Here is a 16890-nt window from a genome sequence, read left to right as displayed (position 1 = left end):
CATCCTTTATTAGACTGTAGGTTTCATCAGGGCAGGAATTATGGATAATTTAGCTAAAATTTGTCAGCCACCACTATCTAGTGTAATGATTTGTAGGAGGCCCTTAATATTTTTGCTTGAGTGAGTAAAAGAATAAAAGCAAACACAAATAATAGAAAACAATATTCAGAAATGAATAACTTTCTATTAAATACCCTTTATGGTTTTGATTCATTGTGGCATATTGGGAAAACTGATTTCACATCCCAGCTGACACCCATCAGTGTTGACTTCAGGCAAGTCATTTAACAACTCTAAGCCTCTGTTTTGTCAGTTGTAAACTGGTGACAATAATACAATCTTCCAGAATTGCTACGAAGAAAACACTTCAGTTAACCTTCAAGAGTTGGAGGAATGTATTATTATTAATGAAAAACTGACACTATAACACTATCCTTAGTAAGGCAAGTGGTTTCTTGCCATGGTGATAGACTTGCTCAGTATCTCACCCATCCCTTCTTGTGAACAATATGCTTTTTGAATGCATTCTTAAATGATAAAAGTTACAGTCAAATAGCCACAAAACAAAACAGTTAATTGACCCATAAGGGAATATGATCTTGACTAATTGGCCCCATCTTCCAAATCACTGAACTGATTTGGACAATACTTACATAAATGTTATACTTATTTCATAAAGAAAAGTCAGAAAGAAATTTTTCTATGGCTCAGCAGTCCTTTGGAATAGCAGAACCAATTAGAGGGAAACTGTTTCATTGTCAAGCAAATTTCTGGCTCAGTTAATTTTTAACTGTTGTCTGATTTGGGAAATTGATGTAGAAATTTTCTACTTCTTTCATGACAAGACAGAAATAGAACCGCATAAAAAAACCACTTCAGTTTTACTGAGGATTTAACTTTTAAGGAGCTCAAATAGCTTAACAAACATTCTAATGATTAAATATGTGCCTAAAAACCGATATGGACTAAATGCCATCATATTGGAGTTTCACAGTCACCACTCTACTGAAGGCCATCATCAGCTTTTACTTGGATTATTGCTGTATCTCCTACAATATTGATCTTCTTGATTCATGTCTTCCCTCTCCAATCTATCCTTCACGTTAAGTGTGAAAATAGTTTTCTTTTTTTAAAAAAAAAATTTTGTTTTGGGGCAGCTAGATGGCACATTGGATAGAACACCAGCCCTGAAATCAGGAGGACTGGAGTTCAAATCTGGTCTCAGACACTTAACACTTCCTAGCTGTGCGAGCCTGGGCAACTCACTTAATGCCAATTGCCTCAGGAAAAAAAATTCCACAATTACATGTAAAACCATTTTCAATATTTATTTTGCAAACTTTTGAGTTCCAGTTTCTCTTACTCTCTCTTCTCTCCCCATCATTGAGAAGACAAGCAATTTGATATATGTGCAGTTATGTAAGACACATTTCCATATTAGTAATTAGTTGTGAAAGAAAACAGATTAAAAAAAAGCAACCAAGAAAAATCAAGAAAGTAAAAAAGTATGCTTCAATCTGCATTCAGATTTCATTGGTTCTTTCTCTGGAGATACATAGCATTTTTCATCATAAGTCTATCTTAAGTCTAAGAATTGCCTTGCATCATTGTGAAAAGAGTATGCTGTTTTCCTCTCAATAGTCTCCAATAGTTCCCTATGAACTCTAGAATCAAATACAAACTTCTCAAGGAAGCATTTAAAATCTCTCATGATTTGGATCCAATCTCTCTTTCTAATAAAATTACATATTATTTCCCTTTTGCTTTCGTCACTTTGACCATATTGCTTTTCCTTTCATGCCAAGTTCTTTCTCTTATCTCTATGTCTTTGCTCAGGTTTTAGTTCCATGCCTCGAATGTCCTTCTTCCTTCAGTATGATAATGACTTTATGTGTGTGTTTTATTATTGTAATCCCTTTGGAATGAATTCAAACATCTCTTAATGAGACATGAGAATATTGTCATTCATACTCCTTAGAAGTAAAAGGTATTGTAGCAATACCTCCTCCAAGAAGCTTTTCCTTATTCCTTAGCTGTTAGTATCCAACTCCCCAGAAGAGAAATTTATATTTAGTTTGTGTATGCATATATGTATATATACATATATATACATGCTTTTGTTTTGAGATTTTTTAGTCACATCTAACTCTGTGATATCATTTGGCATTATTTTAGCAAAGATACTGAAGGAGTTTGTTATTTCCTTCTTCAATATTTGCATATGTAATTATATATATATGTATACTTATATACACATATACTCATATGTATATTTACACGTTATTTGCCCCCAATTAAATGAAAACTCCTTGTAGGCAAGGGCTAGTTTGTTTTTTTAATTTGTGTATTCAGGGTCTATCCAGAGTCCTAGTAAAGAGTATATGTGTTTAATAAATGCTAATTAATTGATTGATAATTTTGTCCCAGAGGACTGCCCCTATGCAGAATTATGTGATAGGATGTGTTTGGCTTTGGCTTTCACACTCCCAGGTCTTTTGTTTCCTGGTCCCATTCCTTCCTTCTGCCTACTTTGTCTTACCCCAATTCCTGCTATCAAAAGCAGACTTTTAGAAAAGCATCCAGGAGTGACATTTACACTTTAACAGCCTAACACACTGACTTCAGGGTATTGGGTAAAGAAGGCATTTCAGAGATCAACAGAGTATTTCCAGAGCAATTGAAATTGTGCCATTCAAATGGTCATTTACTCCAACTATACATCAGTCAGGTCCTGTTCTTTACCTTGTATACATTCAGAAAATAGAAACCACCTGTCACCTGTTCCATTTGTCTTCTATCCTCAAGGTCTCTCATGACAGAATGCCTATTATTCTCTCCTTTGTTATGATCTTTGATAGTGAAACAGCCTTATTAAAAATAATCTCTCCATTGATCTCATCCCTGTAGTAGAAACAGCTTCAAGTCAATGACTTTCTCACTTCTGTATTTTCATGCTCAGTGCCCAACACATGGTACTTAATAATAAATGCATTATTTACGAATTGTCTTGTCTCCTTTGGAAGCTTGACACCTCCCCACCCCATCGTTTCTTCTCTTTCACATCCTCATTCTCTTTTTATTTATTCTTCTCTGTAAATATGCTCAGGTCTTCTCCAGGCTTGAAAAACACACAAACACACACACACACACACACACACACACACACAACCTTCTTTTGACTCTTCCATTCTCTCCAGCTTTTATACTGAATCTCTACTGTTTCACTCCTAAAAAGTAGTTGGATATACTTATTTGTCTACATTATCTTACCTTTATTTCCTTTCTCAATCTCTTGAAATCTGACTTCTGATCTTACTATGTGAGCTCACTTTTTTCTTCAAGGCAACTAGTTATTTTTTAACTTCTCAACCTAGCGGGCTTTTCTTGCTGCTCATCATTCTTGATTCATTTGTAAATATCAAAACTGTAAGTTAACCCCTTTTCTTGAAAGCTATCTTTTCCCTTGACTATGGGACATTACTTTTTCTTGTCTTTTTTCCAACCAGTCTGGTTGCTCCTTGTAAATCTCTATAGATTATTCTCAAATCTCTATACATAGTCATCTTCTAACTCCTGAACCATAGGTATGTATTACTGTTGAGTTCAAGAGTTTTGGTTCATACTTGGTTTAAAAGGAATTCAAAGACATTCTCTTGTAATCACTAAAGGCTTTATTAATGTAAAAGTGAAATGGACTAGTCTCTGAGAGAGTCTAGTAAAGTAATGGAAAATTAGGAGAGCTTACATAGTGAAAATTTGAACTTCAGGTTAATAGCCTACATGGGGGAGCAAAGTCATCAAGTATAGAAGAGAAATAAGAAATCAGGATGCAGTTTTTTTTCCAGGTGGAGGGTCAGGATGTCATCAGGCAAGGAGTATAATTAAGACCAGTTGGGGGGCTGGGACATGGTTTGTACCGAAGACAAATAAAAAGTCATGATGAAACTTTTATAGGAGACAAATAAAGAGCAACAGACAAGAAGTTTTATTGTTCTGCATTTTTTAGCTAGATATGCAGCTATGAGTAGATCCTGGACTCTGACTAACCAATATCAACTGACTCCTGGATATATTTTAAGCATTTCAGGATTAACTTATTAAAATATAAATTACTGAATTTATCTCCAAGTTTTTCCCTCCTTCAAACTTACCCATTGCTACTTAAGGCACTTCTATCTTTCCATTTGTGAAAATACACAAACTTCAACTCATTCTTTACTCTACTTTCTGTCTCAATATTTATAGCTAATTAGTTACTAAGTCTTGTTGAACCTACCTCCACAAAAAGAGTGAGTAAGACCCATCTTTCTTTGTTCAAATCCTGTCTCAGATACTAACTTTGAAACTTTGGGCAAATCATTTAACCGTATTTGTCTCATTTTCCTCTGCAAAATGAACTGGAATATCTCTGCTAAGTTTAAGCAAGAATGTCTTTGCTAATAAGTTCATGAAAAGTCAGTCATGGTTGAACTGCCTGAACAATAAAAATGCCCTTCTTCCCACATAATCTAGTTTATAACACATAATCTTAGTTCATACATTCATAACTTTTTACTTATGCTTTTATCATAATCTCTTAGTTGGTTTGCCTGCATCCCGGCTCCCCATTTCCGTAATCTTTTTTGACACAACTTTAAAATAAATATTCTTAAAACACAGATTTGACCATGTCACTACCTCTCATGAAATATCTTTAGTATATCCTTATTTCCAGGTCTTATATAAATAAAGGTTGTAGCTTAAGGACTTAGCACAATACCTGGCTCTTAGTGAAAACATAACAAATGATGGCTGATTAGTTAGCAATAAATTAGTTATCACTGGGAAGCCTACAATGTAAATTATTTTCCTCTTCTTTAACGGAGATGATCACCTATCCTTTGGAGTTATACATTGTTGTTGATTGTCCTATCTTCTCGAAAAGGACCATGATATCATGAAGGTGATGCCATGACATGCAAATAAATTTTATTTAAGAGGGAGAGAGCTGTGCAAAATTACCAACCTTACTCTCTCCTCTGAAGCCATCTGGGTCCAGTGGAAAGATATAGATTAGGCTATTTGGAAATAGCCCCAGTAATCCCTTTCATGAATTCTCTTATAACATTCCCTAGTTTACTTCTGTACTTCATTATAAGTAGTTCTCCATGTCTGGAAAGTACATTCTTCTCACATTCCTTTTGAAAAATCCCTTGTTTCCTTCAAAGGATAACTTTCTTGTCCCCATCTTTGTGAAACCTTTCCTGAAACTCTGAGTTAGTAGTATCATCTTTGTTTTGAATTTACATATTCTATTTGTTTGTTTATATATTATTTTCTTTCTCCTCAGTAGAAAATAAGTTCCTTAATATTAGGATTTTCTATTTGATTTTATATTTCTATTACCGAAGGCATGCCTGATGTAAAATAGGTACTTAATAAAATGTTAGTTGATTTAAACTGAATAACTGGAGAGCAGGATTCAATAAATAAGCCTCGATATTCTTGTGCCTATACTGTGCTGATCTATAAGATAGTCAAGGTTATATTATTAACACTATTTCATGACTTTTTTAAAGATATAATATCTTTAGTGAGAGGTCTGAAACTAGGAAGAATGGATATATTAAATCTGCCTTCACTATTTCACTACTCTGAAGTTTTAAAGAGCTATAGTAGTCCTGGTAAAATTTTACTGGACTCCCTTAACCTCTATCCAGTCATCTTACCTGTGGGTTTTTTTTTTGTTTTTTTTTTTTTTTTTGTATCAATGGGAAATTTTAACTTGATTTGGCATTTATTTGTATTGAATACTGAAATAGTTGGCTGAAGGTTTAATGCAATTCTGTGAATGAATATTTTCCTTTCTATTAAATATGCAGTCAGTCCACATAAAATTCTTAAACATTTCCCCCCAAATTTTATCTTTCTTTTATTAACCCTTCCCCTTCACCCCCAGAATTCACTACACTAGTTCTCTCATCTGAAAATGATGATTCACTGCTCATCTGAAAATTGGAATGCACAAGATCAGGGGGAAAGTGAAACTATCCTCCTACATCGAGTTGAATATTATATTATTCTAAGATGAGGTGGCTACCCCCAGCTAATCTCATAATTACTTACTAACTCTCCCACTTTCTTTGACTTATTGAGCTCCATTTTCTATTTCTTCCATGGTCATTCTTCTTATTCCCAGGTTTCTTCATCAGTCCTCTACTACTCACAAGGTGCACATTGGTGGATTTGATGAGATTTTCAATGTTAGGTGTGGTTAGCAGAGGAATTGATTAAAATTAATTCCTGAAGCAGGTAAGGAGAGGGCTCTGATAGAGATCAGTTTAGCTCATCTGGTCCCACTCTCTGGGGAAATGGCCCAATCTGAAATCCAAATTCTGTCAATCCCCTGAGACTTCTCTATAGAGGTCTCGAGCAGTCTCACCTTGCTGTGCCCTCTCAGAAATCCCAGTCATGTCCTTGAGGTTAAATTTTCCCTATAAAATCTACTTAGGGTCATCTGATGGCTACTGCCTTCCTTTGGATCAGTCCACCATGGCACTCTGCCTCGAAATGTATTTCTCCTTCCCCTCCTCCTATGCCACGTGTTATCTCCCCTGACTTTACTATGCTTTCCAATCCCACTTCTCTTCTTCTAGCTAACTCTTTTAGGGTGCTAAGTCTTTTTTGGTATTTAGCCTGCCAGTTAAGAACATGCCCCAACCTCCTGGGGTGCTCCCTTTCTCCTGGATAATTGTGAGTTCCCCTGAGGAACTTGTCTTTTATATGTTCTCCCACTCTTATTTCATATTTACCATCCTTGGTGTTTGTTGCAGCGCTTCATTTTGTCTGTTACCTCTTCCCTAGATAAGTCTACCTTTTACCAAAGAAAACGGCCATTGTGAATTCTTCATATTACTGAACCCCAGCTTTTGGTGCTTACCATCATCTGGTGTCTACATCACCTACATTATGTTGGTGCTCAAACCATATCAGATTTATATTTAAATCCTGCTATTGCTATTGCTGGGGTGTTACCTTCTTTCCCTTGATTTAATTAGGTACCTAAATAAAAAGTTCATTCCATCTAGATGAAAGCTACCATTGCTGCTTTTGTGGCTTGCATATGTGTGCATATATATACAAATTGAATCAGATGTTTAGAATTAGAATGGAACTCAGAGACCATCTAGTCCAACTCTTCTAATGTAGGAAGAACTAGATAAATTAAGGTCTGCTTCAACTAACTAACAATGCTTTAATTTTAAAAGTTGTAGTCTTAATGAAATTTTTACTGGGATATATATATATATATATATATATATATATATATATCATACAATATTTATAATGTATATTATACATATTACATATAAAAATTTATATAAAGAACTGAAAGCAAAGCAAATACCTATAGATAAAGGAATGATTAAACAAATCATGGCACATGAATGAATTGGAACATTACTGATGTTTCAGAGAATACATATTATATTAATTTATATCAACTGATTTAGAATGATAAAAGTAAAACCAGAACAACAATGTATACAGTAAATACAATAACGACAAATGAAGGAATGATAAAACAAAACTCAACTTTGTGTAATAATAACCAAACTTGGCCCTGAAAAAATGTGGAGAAAATGATCCTCCCTTCCTACATCATAAAGATTGGAAACTACAGTTGTGAAATATTGAATCTGATGTCAAATATGGTCAGTATTCGGGTTTTGTTGAATTGTCTTTTCTTTTTAAATATTAGTTATGAAGGCAGTCTTACTGGATAGTGAGGAAAACTTTTAAAAAATGAATTTAATATAAAAATAAAAGAGAAGAAAAAATCATCTCATTTCATATACTTTTTACTACTTTTTAGTAATTAGGAGATCTAGACTTGTAAGATCTCATATAACAATTTTGCTAAAAGTCCCATGTTCAATTTTCAAATGACATATAATCAGTTAGGATTAACATAAAAGTAAGTCATGCTCTGGTAAGAATAGTGTCAAGAGCAATTGAACTATGGTTAATACTAAATGCGAATGAGAGGTTGGTCCAGTCCAGTTAGAAAACTCCCTCTAACAATATAAATCTGAACTTTTTCTGCAATTTAGAATTTTAGGGAGTTGCTTATAATCCTGAGAAGTTATGTGACTTGGTCAGGGTTATACAACCAGTAAATTTCAGAGGCAGAACATGATCACATATGTTAGAAACAAGCCTGACCCCACTATCCTGTTAGTTCAGGTTCAATGCTGGAATGATATGAGATATTCCTATGTTCAATTAACAAAAAGTATTTACTTAATTATAGCATAAATCAGCAAGGATATAACAGCATTAGTTTGGCTTTCATAGTAGATTTATTAGATTCCCTAAGGAAGTATATTTGGTCAGCTAGGCAGGGTATGATGGTCCATGTGGTCTCTATTTGGCTTGCCCACCCTTATTCCCAGTTCAGAGACTTCATGGCAGGATTTTTTATGCCCTTAGATAATAAGTAAACTGTCTTCAAGGTAATCAGTAGACATTCAGGTTCTGGGCATAGCTTTGTGACTTTGGGGAAAATTCAACACTGTGGAGGGTGGGAAGATGAAGAAGAGTGGGCCCAATGAATGTTGTGAGGAACCTCTGGTAGATATCAATCCAGTAGCCACAGATCTTCTTGGCTCCAAGGACTTGTTTCTATTCACTCTGTCATTAGTATAAAGACTACAAAAGGGCTTTTAAATCTGTGTTGGGAGCAGGAAAAGGATTAGGAAAAGGAGAAAATTACCATTAGGGATAGTTAAAGCCCTAATAATGGGTAATTGAAAAGGCAGAAATTCTAGTCTATTGGTTAATGGATCGATGACAACCTACAGGGCAATTTTTCTCACTGTTCTATAGGATTCTGACCTTGGATCCATTCTGTTCAACACTTTTTTAAATTACTTGAATGAAAGCATATGATATTTATTAATATGTAAATGACACAAATTTGGAAGAATAGTTAATATTCAGATAGTCTCAAATGACTTAGTATTTTTTTTAAGTTTCAATACCTTAAATAGCTTTTGAGATACCTTGGGGACAGAATTAGGATTTCCAAAAATACTGATAACATGGGACAGTAGACCAAAGTTAAAAACATAAACCTGAACAGTAATAAAAGCAAAGTTATAAACTTCAGTTTAAATAATGCATTGCACAAGAGCTAGATGGAAAAGATATGTCTGGAAGGCACTTCATATGAAAATAGATCTAAGGGTGTTACTTGCTTCAGATGAAAAATGAGTCAAGACTCTGGCATGACAGTAAAAAAGGGATTTGCTCTTAAGTCATATTAATAGAAATCATATTAGGAAAAGAAGAAATAATCTTCTGTTATTCTCTGATCAGACCACATCTAAACTATCCATTCTACTTCTTGACAATGTACCATAAGGATCATGGAGAAGTAAGTATAGGTTTTATATAGAGTGGTAAGGAGTTTTTACCATATTAGAAGCATTTCCTTGCATATCCAATCAGTTGTCAATTTCTATCTCCCCAAGATCTCTGAATCTGTCTCCTTCTCTCCACTTACTTGACAGTGCTTTAATTCAGTACTTCATCTTTATCATCTTTTGTCTATAGAATTGTAACAGCCTTTAATTAGCTATCCTGCTTCAAGTTATTTCTCATTCCAATCCTTATTCCATACTTATTCTTTATCTATATTCCCAAAAAGTGATGCTCCTAAATCCCAGTTTTGATCATGTCATTCAATAAAGTACAATGGCTCTCAATTATATCTAATATCAAATACCAAACTCCTCTTCCATTTCAAGTCCTTTGCAATCTGGCTTCAGCTATATTGGCAGAGACTACTACTTCCCAATTGATGAATCAGTTGTGTTTGTGTGGGTATGGAAAAAGATTGGGAGAGACAGATTAGCAACAGACAATAGATGATATATATAGTGTGACATCTGCTTGTCTGACATCTGCAGGCTCCAGATACTCAGAATTTTCTTCTTCATCAAGTGTAGGAAACCAAGATTAAATTGTGCAGTACTTTTAATATAGAGAGAATTTCTTAAGGCTTCTTATTCTTAATCTTTGCATTTATGAAGTACTGAAAGAAGACTTTAGAGATGACTATAATTATTGTTTTGCTATAAAGATATTTTTCTATTTTGGTTTATTTTTCCATTTATCTTATAAATAAATACTATGCCATTGGGTAGGCTATGCATGTATTTGATATTTTTGCTATTTCTTATTTCTGGTGTTTTCACATAATGCGGTTTCCCCATTTGTTTCTCTGATTTTACTCTTTCTAAAGCCATGTTTTAGGACATGTCTTTAGTACAATAAATTTTAGTACAACTCTTCATTATAATAAATTATATGGTGAAAATTTTCATGTTTTAAAGGTGTTTATTTTTGTATTCAGGGAATTTGGGGTTCTAATTTCTTATTTAGTATGCTTGTCTTCCATTTAATAGTCAAGTTTAGTCCATTAATATTTAAGGTTAGTTTTTTTTCTTCCATTCCTTCCACAATAGGCTTCCATTAAAGCCTATTGTAGCACTCTTTTTGATCTTCAGCTACATCCCCTTCAGAAGGTATAGCCAAACTTAGTACTGAATTGAAAAGAACTTAAGAGAAATAGTCTACTTCTTAAGAAGAAAAAAAATGAATGAATAAAGGTCAGAACCTTTCTTCAGAACAATAAGGTAGATGATAGAGGGACAGAGACAGAAGACAGAAAGTCTGCTCTTTTCTTAATTCTCAGCTCATTTTTATGAAACTTTGTGGTTCTTAGACTGTTATTGATTCAGTAGATATGAGATGAGAGACATTGGAGACATAGAGTGAATAGAAAAGTCATCAAAAAATCAGCTTTAGGGCATTCTGATTTATCTGGAATTCCCTTGAGTCCACATCTCCATATCATAAAGAAGAACCAAATCTCAGATAAAACTTTTGAATCCTTAATCTAAGGATTTAACCTATTAAATGACGTGAGTACAAAACCAGTTGAAAAAAAAATTTTTTTTTGATATTCTAAGTAAAGAATGGGACCAAGGCCACTGACTTGGCTTTTCTAAAACTTCTAGGTTTGGGACTCCACACATGCTTGTTGGGATGGTTTAGGTATAGGAGGAATGGATGATAGGCACAGAGTAGGTATTCTATTACAGATTATTTTGTTCCATTTTTTTCTGTGCAAAAAATTAAAATATTACCAAGCATATCTCTCTTACCACGACTGATTCTATTATAGCAAAGTCCATTTGTTTTGATTGGATAAATCTTCATCACTTATACCTCATTAGACTAATGAGACAAACATAAGGAAGGGTCAAAGATGGAACTGGGTTAGGGATAAAAAGTTGTCCACTTTTTGCACACCATAAAAATCTTGGTATTTCCCAACCATTACTGCCAGAGTACAAAACTGCTGGATTAAACTTGACACTTTCCAGGGCCTGGGCCTTGAGGTAACTCAGATCAAAATAGGTCTTAGCAATGCTACTGAGTTTTAAAAACTATTACTCTACTTTTTAAAAAAAGCAATTGTCACTAAATTGCTAAGGTTTATTTAACTTAAAATGATTCCAAATGCCTCTTGTCCATAGATACACTTCTAAGCCAAGCACTGTCCCCCAATTCTACTTATTTCCTTAAAAAAAACCACTTGGTACTTGGAGTTTGTTTTGTTTGAGACAATTTGGTCATAGCATCATCCACAGATGCTTTTTTCCACCACCAGCTGCCAAATCTAAAATCAGATATTTTTTATTTTGCTTTTACTGTTACTTTCTATATGATTTTTTAATCCTTGAAGGGTTCAAGATTCATTAAAACATGTCCCTGTTTTTCATTTTTTGGAAGGACATTCAATTGGGGAGGCCCATATTTTCCTATTCTAACATTTTCTTCTGTTGTGTATTTTTATTTTATGCCCCTTCATGAACTTTAAGTCAAAAATGTTCTTTTTTTATTCTCTAACTGATCTGCAGACAAGGTGAGATTTTAAAAAGAACTAATCTTGTGCTTTCCTTACTACATAGAAATATTGATATTCATATTATTTGTTTTTATTACTTGATGAATGCCTAAAGTTTAGGCAAAACTTAGAGTAATGTTTGGAACAGTAAAAATATGAGGACCAAATAAATGAAATCTAATAATAATACCATGTTCATCTTTCTACAGAGGTGAAAGGTAATGGGAAGCAGATCTAGGGTACCACTTAATACATGCTGTCTAGATGATAATGAATCTTCCTCCCCTTCCTCCAAAAAAAAAAAAAAAAAAAAAAAGAAGAAGAAGAAAGAGAACTTTTCATTTATTGGAGGATAAGGAAGAAGGATAAGGTTAAGGACCAAAGATAGCATTTGTCTACATTGATAATAGCATCATGTCAGTTATATTGACTTCACCCTGTAGTATAGTAAAATCAATTGTTGAATGCAACCCTCCCTCATTTTTTTTTTTGTTAAGTGTTTTTCCACAGAACTTGTTTACTTCATTACTTTTGGTAGACTTTCAGGAATCTAGGAAAGCTCTTTATGTATCATATTCCATTATAGGCCTAATGACCTAAATGGCCTAAAAGCCTTTTTGTCATCTGAAGTGCTGAGTCACCAAAATTTAAAACTTATAAAATTCTTATTATAACTGGCATTTATCTCTAAACACATGTGTGTTGTTTAGTCTTGAGACATATGTAGTATATATTATACATATTACATATATGTATCTAAAGGCTGAATAGTATGTATATATGTATATGTAATTATATATATATATATATGACTTTGAGAAATTTCATTTTGATTTATTTGATTAATAAATGAGCATTTTTCTCATCTTGATGATGAGACTTTGTATTGCATGCAAATACCAATCATTGAATAATTTTTCTCTTTCCAGCAATGAAATGAACAATGCAGTAATTTCTAAGGATTTTCCTGGCTGTTGGAAAGCAAATGAACCTAAATTCTTCTATCTTACTGGAAAAATAACATATTGGAATTGTCTATAGAACATAGCCAGCCAAATGGAACAGCTTCAACTAGAATTTTTCTTTTATACTATTTATGCTTTATATTTCTATTCATTAGACATTCAATTTTCAAATGTTTTAAAATGGGGAAATTATCCAATTCTTACCTTATATAAATACTTAATTTAAGTACAGATTGTTTTGTATTAATTTTTCATGCGATGGACAGAATTTTATGATTAAGAATTTAGAATTCTTTTTGGATTTTCCCCATAGTTTCACAACTTTCATGAGATTTATGTTACCCAAAACCCTAAGTGATCAGGTCTTGAGTTCAAGTTATTAGATATTATTTTAAAATTTACTTATACTAGAAGCATACCACACTAGAATTGTTTCCTTAGAAGATGAAATGATTAGGTGGATATTAGAAGTCCCAAGGTAATCTCATTACCCTTGAATAGCTTTCCTCATTCCGTATAGCTACCCTTAGCTCTTGTATTCTAAAACTCTGGGGTATTCTTTGATCTCTTTTGGTTACAGATGACAATATGCACATTTGATGATGAGCCAGCACTATTTGGGATGAGGAGGTTTTGTGTGTGTGTGTGTGTGTGTGTGTGTGTGTGTGTGTGCTTGTGAATATTTAATATTTGAAAGGTTAGATGGAAAAAATATTAGTAAACCCTTTATAATTACTTATACTCTGGGAAAGTACCCTAGAAGAGGCACATGTTTGGGGGGGAAAAAAACTTGTTGTCCTTTGGAGAGTCTTTCAAGAACTAAAACAACAACAACAACAACAAAAACTACTTCCTAGAAAATAGAAGGAAAAAAAAAGTAAGACATTAATATTATTACCTTTTTGGTGAGGTTCACAATAATGGGCAAGATGGGTATGTGCCTGCCACAGTGGTTTTTATTGAACTAGGACTAATTTTTGTTTTCCACAAGACCTACTATATTATTGAAAGTTGAACAAGAACAAAATTTCCAATGGTGAGTTTGAGAAGTTCTAGCTGAAAGAGCAAAGATATTGTCCCCTCAGTTCTCATTTATTTTTCTGAAAAAATAATTTAAGTGACCTAAATACATTTGTTTTCCAGATTAACAAAATAACTACAAATAATTATAACTGAATCATTTTTAATTAGCAAATATGACATTCAAAAATGATCTTGTCTTGCTTTGAAAAATTGATTTAGTGAATCTACTTCTTTTTTTTTTTTTTTTTTTTTTTTTTTCTTTTTCGGTGTTTTATTTTCATTATTTCTCTGTCTCTGACCTGCACAAGTACAGTGTGGGCAAGTCAATATATACTTTTTTTTTTTTTTTTTTTTTTTTTTTTTAATTTAATAGCCTTTAATTTACAGGATATATACATGGGTAACTTTACAGCATTAACAATTGCCAAACCTCTTGTTCCAATTTTTCACCTCTTACCCCCCCCCACCCCCTCCCCTAAATGGCAGGATGACCAGTAGATGTTAAATATATTAAAATATAACTTAGATACACAATAAGTATACATGACCAAAACATTATTTTGCTGTACAAAAAGAATCAGACTCTGAATTATTGTACAATTAGCTTGTGAAGGAAATCAAAGATGCAGGTGTGCATAAATATAGGGACTGGGAATTCAATGTAATGGTTTTTAGTCATCTCCCAGAGTTCTTTTTCTGGGTATAGCTAGTTCAGTTCATTACTGCTCCATTAGAAATGATTTGGTTGATCTCGTTGCTGAGGATGGCCTGATCCATCAGAACTGGTCATCATCTAGTATTGTTGTTGAAGTATATAATGATCTCCTGGTCCTGCTCATTTCACTCAGCATCAGTTCGTGTAAGTCTCTCCAGGCCTTTCTGAAATCATCCTGTTGGTCATTTCTTACAGAACAGTAATATTCCATAATTTTCATATACCACAATTTATTCAGCCATTCTCCAACTGATGGACATCCATTCAGTTTCCAGTTTCTAGCCACTACAAAAAGGGCTGCCACAAACATTCGTGCACATACAGGTCCCTTTCCCTTCTTTATAATCTCTTTGGGATATAATCCCAGTAGTAACACTGCTGGATCAAAGGGTATGCACAGTTTGATAACTTTTTGAGCATAGTTCCAAACTACTCTCCAAAATGGTTGGATTCGTTCACAACTCCACCAACAATGCATCAATGTCCCAGTTTTCCCGCATCCCCTCCAACAATCATCATTATTTTTTCCTGTCATCTTAGCCAATCTGACAGGTGTGTAGTGGTATCTTAGAGTTGTCTTAATTTGCATTTCTCTGATTAATAATGACTTGGAGCATCTTTTCATATGACTAGAAATAGTTTCAATTTCTTCATCTGAGAATTGTCTGTTCATATCCTTTGACCATTTTTCAATTGGAGAATGGCTTGATTTTTTATAAATTAGAGTTAATTCTCTATATATTTTGGAAATGAGGCCTTTATCAGAACCTTTGACTGTAAAAATATTTTCCCAGTTTATTGCTTCCCTTCTAATCTTGTCTGCATTAGTTTTGTTTGTACAAAAACTTTTCAGTTTGGTATAATCGAAATTTTCTATTTTGTGATCAGTAATGATCTCTAGTTCTGCTTTGGTCATAAAGACCTTCCCCTTCCACAGGTCTGAGAGGTAAACTATCCTATGTTCCTCTAATTTATTAATAATTTCATTCTTTATGCCTAGGTCATGAACCCATTTTGACCTTATCTTGGTGTACGGCGTTAAGTATGGATCAATGCCTAGTTTCTGCCATATTAGTTTCCAATTTTCCCAGCAATTTTTATCAAACAGTAAGTTCTTATCCCAAAAGCTGGGATCTTTGGGTTTGTCAAAGACTAGGTTGCTATATTTGTTGACTGTTTTATCCCTTGAACCTAATCTATTCCACTGATCAACTAATCTATTCCTTAGCCAATACCAAATAGTTTTGGTAACTGCTGCTCTATAGTATAGTTTTAGATCTGGTACAGCTAAGCCACCATCATTTGATTTTTTTTTTATTAATTCCCTTGAAATTCTTGACCTTTTGTTTTTCCATATGAACTTTGTTGTTATTTTTTCTAGGTCATTAAAATAGTTTTTTGGGAGTCTGATTGGTATAGCGCTAAATAAATAGATTAGTTTAGGTAATATTGTCATCTTTATTATATGCTCGCCCTATCCAAGAGCATTTAATATTTTTCCAATTGGTTAGATCAGACTTAATTTGTGTGAAAAGTGGTCTGTAATTTTGCTCATAAAGTTTCTGATTTTCCCTTGGCAGAGAATCTACTTCTTAGAGGAAAAAAATGGAGATTTCATAAGATTATCTCAGAAAACCTAGTTCCAATAATATCTCTTGTACTCATACATTTCTCCTTTAAAATATTTCAGTAAAAATTGATTTAGGTTTAGGAATACTTTGATAATGATGAGGGCATTATTTCAACAGGGAACCAAACTAGGTAAACTGAACCAGTTTTCTTCATTGTTGGACTGATGGTTATAATGCTTCTATTATTCACCTAGTGTGAGTAGTATGGTCTTTATTTTATATGATGGATCTTTTAAGCTTTTACTTCAGAACTTCCTGCAAAAGAAAAATAATACTTTAAGCTCTCAATTTTATTACTGAATTTTTAATAATCCTTTCCTAATTGTAATAACCTATGTCCTAAATAGATACACTTAAAATAGAAAAAAAAATTATTTCCTGATTAACTGAAAGAAATTTCTAATGCTCTAAAAAGGGGGTGAGGTAGAAAGTTTTGGTATCAACAGAATATCATAGGTTTATTTTTTTTAAACTTGATGCTTCCAAAAGAGCAAAGGTCAGCTATTCAAAACTTCTCACTCTCACCATAGAGGAAGAAATGGAGGCTCCAAGGAAATGTTACCTTTCCAAGACAATATATATTAACCATTAAAAAGA

This window comes from Sarcophilus harrisii, chromosome 3 (assembly GCF_902635505.1).
Source record: "Sarcophilus harrisii chromosome 3, mSarHar1.11, whole genome shotgun sequence".
Classification (NCBI taxonomy): Eukaryota; Metazoa; Chordata; class Mammalia; order Dasyuromorphia; family Dasyuridae; genus Sarcophilus; species Sarcophilus harrisii.
This window is presented reverse-complemented; position numbering follows the sequence as displayed.